The sequence below is a fragment of the Coregonus clupeaformis genome, chromosome 20 (assembly GCF_020615455.1).
Source record: "Coregonus clupeaformis isolate EN_2021a chromosome 20, ASM2061545v1, whole genome shotgun sequence".
In the NCBI taxonomy this organism is placed as follows: Eukaryota; Metazoa; Chordata; class Actinopteri; order Salmoniformes; family Salmonidae; genus Coregonus; species Coregonus clupeaformis.
Genome location: NC_059211.1, coordinates 58,203,438 through 58,212,749, shown reverse-complemented (window position 1 = coordinate 58,212,749; position 9,312 = coordinate 58,203,438).

Here is a 9,312-nt window from a genome sequence, read left to right as displayed (position 1 = left end):
TACTACCATTGCTTCTTCAGCTCTACTCGCTGCGTCAACTCTTCTCACCGCCTCCAGATAGGAGACACGCTGGACAGCCCTTACTCTTGCCACCTCTGTCTCCTTCACCTTAACAGGGCAATCCAGGAATTCAGGCGCATGTTCGCCACCTCAATTGCAACATCTAACCTCCACTGGCATTCGATACTCCTCCCGTCTGCATACACTTGACACGTCCAAATATTTTGCATTCATGGCACAGAAAGGGTTTGTGCACGAAGGCTCTTACAGGGTATCTCATATAGCCCAACTTCACATGAGAAGGGAGAGACTTTTCGTCAAAGAACAAAAGTATGGATGAAGTGAATTTCTTCACGCCATCTACCAAATGGGTCAGTCGACGTGCACCAACCACTCAACTTACTTCCTCAGGTATTACATCTGCACACACTTTATGCGCCTCCCCAGAGATGACCCCCTTGATAGGTGCTCTGCTTTGAAGATCCATACACTAAACAATCCACTCGACTCTTCTTGAGGCCCAATACATGCTTCTTCTGCTCTGCGGACACACAAAAAATCTAAATAAGCCCAATTCCTGTGACCCTCACTGACGCCACTTCACCCAACGCATCCATGACATTTATAGAGACTTCAAAAGGATCTCCCAGCATACATTGGTCCAAAACCCTCACTGACTAAAAACAAGTCTAGGGGTTTCCTATTTTCCACCACAACTTTACTTCTCCTGTTTCCTTTCTTGTTCGCCACTGTAACCCACTCATTCACACTCTCCATGCACCTTCCAAATGTCGACAAAACAAAATACACTAGACAAGGTGTGATCTTTTTGTGTCGTTAAAATGAATTAGATATTTCTGTGTCTGTAAAATGTATTATGCGAGAAATGGCGATGGAAATGCCTTTATGCGCAAATATTGATATAATAACCATCACATCGACGTAAACCTGTAAATCGCTCTGGATAAGAGCGTCTGCTAAATGACTAAAATGTAAAAATGTCATGTGATGATTTGTTATGTGGTCCTCCCACTACCACTCAAGTTTCAAGTGGTATGTATGGGATACACGCATGGTACAGATCATCCCAACGAAACGCTTACTTGCAGGTTCCTTCTAGACAATGCAACAACAATAAGAAATAGTAAAAGATAATATTAGGCTACAGATTAAATAAATTAGGATGAACTTCACAAGGTGGTGAAAGCACACAGTGATTGATGCTCCTTTCCAATAAATATCAAGGGTCTTATTCTCGAGACATGATATGATCGATGCTTGGCTACCTTTTGACAAATAATAATAATCTTGCTCTTTTGTCCATAATAATCTCTTCATTTAGGCTATCCTACCTGCACTGTATCTGTGAGCTGTTGGCTAGAGCACACGTGACAAGACCAGAGTGGAAACATTCGCAATATAATGCAATTTTTGTTGTTGTTGACAAAACCATCAGCAGAGTTCAAAATGCAATGGAAACCCATTTAACTTTTATTCTTTACTCGGTACATGGGAATTTAACCCCAGAAGTTAATTTGTAATATTTTGTTTAACTTTTTTTGACAAACAAAAACATACATAGACAAAAACAATAGACAACTTAGCATTTACATACAGTGAGGGAAAAAAGTATTTGATCCCCTGCTGATTTTTTACGTTTGCCCACTGACAAATAAATAATCAGTCTATAATTTTAATGGTAGGTTTATTTGAACAGTGAGAGACAGTATAACAACAAAAAAATCCAGAAAAACGCATGTCAAAAATGTTATAAATTGATTTGCATTTTAATTAGGGAAATAAGTATTTGACCCCCTCTCAATCAGAAAGATTTCTGGCTCCCAGATGTCTTTTATACAGGTAACAAGCTGAGATTAGCAGCACACTCTTAAAGGGAGTGCTCCTAATCTCAGTTTGTTACCTGTATAAAAGACACCTGTCCACAGAAGCAATCAATCAATCAGATTCCAAACTCTCCACCATGGCCAAGACCAAAGAGCTCTCCAAGGATGTCAGGGACAAGATTGTAGACCTACACAAGGCTGGAATGGGCTACAAGACCATCGCCAAGCAGCTTGGTGAGAAGGTGACAACAGTTGGTGCGATTATTCGCAAATGGAAGAAACACAAAAGAACTGTCAATCTCCCTCGGCCTGGGGCTCCATGCAAGATCTCGCCTCGTGGAGTTGCAATGATCATGAGAACGGTGAGGAATCAGCCCAGAACTACACGGGAGGATCTTGTCAATGATCTCAAGGCAGCTGGGACCATAGTCACCAAGAAAACAATTGGTAACACACTACGCCGTGAAGGACTGAAATCCTGCAGCGCCCGCAAGGTCCCCCTGCTCAAGAAAGCACATATACATGCCCGTCTGAAGTTTGCCAATGAACATCTGAATGATTCAGAGGAGAACTGGGTGAAAGTCTTGTGGTCAGATCAGACCAAAATGGAGCTCTTTGGCATCAACTCAACTCGCCGTGTTTGGAGGACGAGGAATGCTGCCTATGACCCCAAGAACACCATCCCCACCGTCAAACATGGAGGTGGAAAAATTATGCTTTGGGGGTGTTTTTCTGCTAAGGGGACAGGACAACTTCACCGCATCAAAAGGACGATGGACGGGGCCATGTACCGTCAAATCTTGGGTGAGAACTTCGTTCCCTCAGCCAGGGCATTGAAAATGGGTCGTGGATGGGTATTCCAGCATGACAATGACCCAAAACACACGGCCAAGGCAACAAAGGAGTGGCTCAAGAAGAAGCACATTAAGGTCCTGGAGTGTCCTAGCCAGTCTCCAGACCTTAATCCCATAGAAAATCTGTAGAGGGAGCTGAAGATTCGAGTTGCCAAACGTCAGCCTCGAAACCTTAATGACTTGGAGAAGATCTGCAAAGAGGAGTGGGACAAAATCCCTCCTGAGATGTGTGCAAACCTGGTGGCCAACTACAAGAAACGTCTGACCTCTGTGATTGCCACCAAGTACTAAGTCATGTTTTGCAGAGGGGTCAAATACTTATTTCCCTCATTAAAATGCAAATCAATTTATAACATTTTTGACATATGTTTTTCTGTTTTTTTGTTGTTGTTATTCTGTCTCTCACTGTTCAAATAAACCTACCATTCAAATTATAGACTGATAATTTATTTGTCAGTGGGCAAACGTACAAAATCAGCAGGGGATCAAATACATTTTTCCCTCACTGTACATTTCAACAAACATTCATGACATCACACTTACTCAGACCCACATGTTCCCAACATATCCAGACCCAATGTTGTTTCCAATGCTTGTAAGACTCTGCCCCATATGACTTCAGATTGTTATGTTGTTTCTGTCTGTAGACAGATTTTTAAAAAAATATTTAAAGTGGAACTGACAGCATTTTAACTACTTTGCAGATATGAAACAAACAGACAATCATAATATCAGTCAAAAATATCACATTTCCAGTTTATGCTACAAAAACCAACTTTATAAGAGGTTTTAAAAATAGGTTCTATTTGACTCAAAATTCCATGACATAGAGTAAGGCATTGTTGGCAGAATAGATGGATGCAGTTCAATGCATGATTAATATATATCACCAACACATTTCTTGGTAGTCCAACAAATACTGCTATCAGGTTGTAAATCACAGCTGGCCTGGTACATTGTTTGCTGCCAGGCTCCAGCCCTTTGGGATGCACTGTTTCAGTTTCATTTACTCAATATTTTGCACAAAAACAGACACATGTAACTAAGGCTGGTGTAGTGTCTGAGGAGTTATGACTTTGCTAACGTTTTCAAAGTGGAACCTGAGAGGATGTTTATTCAGTTTTAGGGGGAGCAGTTTTAGAGGGACACCCTAGAACAGAGGAAGTCTGTTAGGTGTCCTCCTGGGATTGGTCTGTAGGGGAACACCCATATCAGATTACATAGAATATATACCACAGTTAGGACAGAGGAAAAGCAGAATAATCAGATTTGAGATGGGGCGATTATTCTCCGGGTATCTGCAGGTATCTGTAAATCGACGCTGTAACCCTTTGTTATGAATAAACCTTATGATGAAAATACAGCGTCAGCGGTTCTCCTTGTTATCACAGCATAATTAGCAACGTTTGCTCGACACAACAAAATGGCGACGAGGTATTCGGATGAATTGCGTTTTTCTCAGTGTTCCATTCATGGGCGCCGAGCTGACTCTAGCTCCAGAGGCAGATAAGGGTGAGTTTGCTCTCAACTTTGTGCTCTGGTCAGTTCGTGTGTCTGTGTGTGTCGGCGTTGAGAGAATGCACCGTTAAAGAACTTGCGTGTGTGCGTTGCTGATATGCTGTGGGATAGGAGTCCGTTCTAAATTTGTTTGCACTGGTAAACAACGCAAACAGGGGGGAGTGTCTATAGGGATATTTTGCTTGAATAAAGTTCAAGAAGAATAGATTGAAAGGAATAAGGCCAAGGTATATGTGTACAATTTAGAGCCATTGTGAATCAACGGTAGCCCTCAAATGAGGCGATCACTAGGATGGGCCAAAAATCCTAAAAATACGTTAGGTGTATTTAGGTGAGTCCAGGGGACTTGAGGCTGTGGTATATATATTCTATTGTATGTTACCTCTCAGCATGTGGTTGACGAATCATTTGATTGACGTGACCGCTCATTGAATTTCCGGCGGACCTCGTGGTAGCAAAAATTTAGGAACAAAGGAATTTTACGGCGCAGCGGAGGGAAAAATGCTACATGCTACATGCTAAATGATACATGCTACATGCTACATTTTTACCTTGGAGGTCCATAGGTATGGATCGAGCCTCCAAAACTGTGTTTAGAATAGTGTGGGATTTGTGTCCTATGGTTTGTGAGCTCTGTTAAGTGTTATTGTTTGTCTATGAGGGGTAAAAGAGAAGAAGTACAGCGGGACTGTTAACTTTCTGTTGTCTAGCTTGGAGAGAGCTGGTAGAGAGCTCCTTCCACTGTGAAATCGTATTGATGTTTGAACTGCGCATGCGCGTGATTTTATGAGTCTAGAGTGACGTAGGGCAAATGTGCCTACACTCCTCTGCGGGGAGATACAGACGAACAAAGAGAAGAGAACATTTAGAGTCTAATAGTGTATTCTGGTTGTTACATCGGCTGTTTAATGATGAAACTATTTGAGATCTATTGAATTGATAAATGAGAGAGATATGTCGACGGATTAAAAAATAAAAATAATTAAATAAATAAAATAAAAATGTTATTGAGCTATTTATATTATTCCTGAGTTAATTCTTAGCGCGAATGTGACTAGAGGAATATTGAATGGTTGAAATAACTCAGTGACTGCATAAACTACTAAATTCTTGTCTGTTTCTTTGTTCTTTTGTGATATGAGAGATGATAAGAGGAACGAGGAGAGAGAGAGAGAGAGAGAGGAAGTGCTGACATGTACATCACGCGACAGGGTGTGACGCGACAGAGTCTGCTGCGACAGGATCAAGTAAAAACTAAGGCCAGTACTGTTTTATTTACAAAAACCTACCTTCCCATACAGGATATTTTGTGTGCCTAGCATAATTGATGTTATGACAATTTGACAAGGACTTGGCAAAAGACTGATCAATTGATGAAAATAAGAATTGCATATTGGAGTTTTTGTGCATGAGTGGGTTTGATTAGAGTTGTGTTGGGAATCGAGTACTGACATTATTCTGTAAAATTAACATAATTGGGTGCTTATTAAGCAATTCGTTTGTGAGTACTGTAGTGTTGTAGGATTAGAAGTCTTTTCTTTTTTGGGTTGCTCTGAAGTTGACTACTTTGATTTAATTTCCTGATTGGATGTGGTAAGATTGCCACTAATCAATAATTTGGTAAAATAAAATGAACAAATGAATAAATTGATGAATAAATTAATTGATTACTTAATTAATTTGGGGAAGAAAAATAGGGAGGAAACTATAAGCTATATAGTCTAAAATAGAAATAATTCACAATAAAGGAATATAAAATAGTTGTTACAAGGGGGAAAAAGGACATCAGAACTATGAAAGTATTTACACCTGTTGATATAGTTGAAAATAGTAAACCTTGCAATACCATTAACTAAAGGTTATCTGGAAAAGGGAATAAAAGTTGGCCTGACATTGAACAACCATAGCCAGTGGAAGGGAATCTTAACCCTGACGTCATCAACATGATGAAAGTGATTGAATAATAGAGAGAGGAGAAGCAGAAAGGACCATAAAGATGAATCCAAAACTCCAAAAGTAAGAAGAAAATGAGATGTCTGGAAACTAAGAGTGGAATGAGGGAAAGCAAAGATGAAGACAGCAATAAAGATTTGGAGATTAAAGGTGCTTCATATTCAAGAGGATTTTATTCTACAATGATTAGTAAAGAAGAAATAGAAAGAGATATAGACTGATGTGTATTATGCCTGGATAAGGGGAATAATTTAGAAGAGACAACGAGAACTGGAAGAACAACTCAAGAAGCTGAAGATACAGAAGAGAAGAAAAACTGCTGAGAAAAGGATCCCAAGAATTGGAGGAGAAAAAGTATACATTGAGGCCAAGGAAAGAGAGCACAAGTAAGAAGATGATGGAAGATGATATTTCGAGGACAAAACCTAGAATATAAGCCTTTGAAGAATACCGATATGTCAACAACAAGAAAGAACAGGACCAAGAAACTCTCAGAAAACTTGATGAAATACAACTGGGGGGAGAATAAGAAGGAGAAGAAAAGCTTTGGTTATGAAGAATCAGTGTGAACCAAATCAACAATCACTGCCACAGCTTCAACTGAACAAGGTCAAATGCAATAGTACCAGCCACAACTAGTGGTACAAGTTGTTTCATATCCATAGATAGTTTCTGGAAAGAGGGAATTTCAGAGGAAGATACAGGAGCAAGTGAAGATCATCTGGAGGACAGGTGAACCCTTAAAGGAGCAAGGATTCTAGGGGTGCCTAGAAGATCCGAAAGGGGGGTGTCAGCTGGTAGCACCAATTAGGGGAAAATATCCAACAATTGAAGTGAAAATAAACAAAGGACTATGGGAAGTGATAGCGGATAGTGGAAAAGCTTTTATCTGTGTTCAGCCTGAAGAGGTTACACATCTCACTATGTAAAATTAACTAATTAGGATAGGGATTTGAGGGAGTAAAACAGTTGATTACTCTTAAGGAACCAATTGAGCTCTGCTATAAAAATCAAAGAGAAAATTACAATACCCATACTGGTTTCAGAACATATACCTATTGCATTGTTGGGAAGAGATGCATTGTGTAAGTTGAACTGTACAATAAGATGTACACCAGACGGCTGTCTGGTAGAAGATTATAAAGGAGTAGGGTTTTTGGGAATCATATTTGCTTGAAAAGATTGTCCTCCTTCCTATAGGACAATCTGTCTGAAAAATAATGTTTACAGGGGGTGACTGTTATTCTTGGTTACATTCCTACACCGAGAGATTTCAAACTAGGCTAAAGGATGCTCAATCGTTTGCCAAGTCTGTGTGGAAAGAAGTCATAAGCAGGTGGGGACTTCCCGATCACATATTCTAAAATTAGTGGTAAAGGATTTTGTGGATAAATCAGTGAAATGGTTTTTGAAAAATTAGAGGGAAAGGAATTTGTGAATAAATCAGTGAAAGGGTTTTGGAAAAAGTTAGGAGAAAAATCAGATAAAAAAGTTATGAGAACTAGGGTTGAAGGAACTCTAGGACAGTTAGCTAAGCTTCAATGTTAGTTAGTAGTAAGAGAGAGAGAACAGTGGTGAAGGAAATTTTGAGTTTAGTGGGAAGATAGATATGGTAGGAGTTTAGATCTGTTAGGAGCAGTTGCATTGAGAAAGTATGCGTTGCTGAATGATAAGAGAAGATTGAGGGTGATTGTAGTATCTATATTTACAATTCCCAGCAGGAAGATCAAGGTGATTATAAGTGTCTTTTTTATAATCAACAGTTTGAAAGTGAGGGATTAGAGTTAGGACTGAGAGTTAATGTAGTGACACTAGTGGTGATAGATGGAAATACAAGTAAAGAGTTCAAAGCCTTAGGGAAAATAGATGAATTATCAACAATGACATCAACACTTTAGCATATTATAACAACAGTGAGAAGCAATTTAACTCTTTCAACATTGACAGTTATTAAAGCTATAAATATATCACATTTGATTACAAGGGAGCCAATCGCTTCAGCACCAATTTTAGAGGAAAATACTGTTATTAGGGTTAGGATGGGTGATAAAGCTAATTTTCCTTGTAGATGTGAGAGAAGGAATGTGTAGAGGTGAGATTCCTCTAATGTGGAGAGAAGTTTTTGAATGGTAATGTGACTATTGGGGGATTTTAGAGAAAACATCAGGGGTTTGTGGTGAGGAGAATATATTCTTACCTATGGATGGAAAAGATGTTGTTACATGTTGAAGTTGAAGCTTCCATATGAGGTTTTTAAAATTAAAAGAGGGGAAGAAAGGGACATAGATAAATCTGATTCTGAAAGAGAGAAGTTTCATAGTCTGGGAAGCCTATCATTGGAGGATAAGTCTAAGAGAGAAGTGGGGATTTTTCCATGGTGTGGTGTAAAATTTTGGGAAGATCATATAGATAATATGACCTATAATTTGAACGGTTTTGCAAATGAAACGATAAGAGGGTTTAACCTTCTGTCAAGACTCAAAGGAGTATTGATAGATAGATAGATATCAATTTTGAATATCCGATAATTTTTCAAAGAGGTTTAAATATTAGGGTGATTTTAGTATTTTGTTATGAATCAAAAGGGGGAAATAGAATGTGATTCATTTTATATATCATTTTTATATTCTTAAGTTGATATTGATGTTTTAATTTGAATGTGTTGTTTTGCAAAATATACTGTTTGGTCTTTTCTTTTCTTCCAGAAGCATATGGGGGAATATGTAGAGATTCAAATACTCAAACAAGGACAATATGAAGGGACAATATGAAAGGAGAATATGAAGGGACTGGATGAAGGAACAAGGAAGGTGTGGAAATGTTCCGATTCCATCATCGAAGATGCATTGGAAGTCGACACTGCTGAGGAGATGAAGTGTAGTGGACTACATTCCAGTGTCTGCAATGATATATAGACATATTTGCATGTGTAATACATCATTTGTGTCATATTCTTTCTGTATTCATTTTTGTAGACTGATATTTGCTGTTATTGGGTACATGTGAGGATCTCAGATGTTTTTGTTTATTTCGTGAATGCTTAGGGACATGGAGTCTAGGCAGGGATAGAGAGAATCCACAGTAGGGTCCGATGGGTCGACCAGCCTGAGTGTGTGGACAGCGTCAGCGGTTCTCCTTGTTAT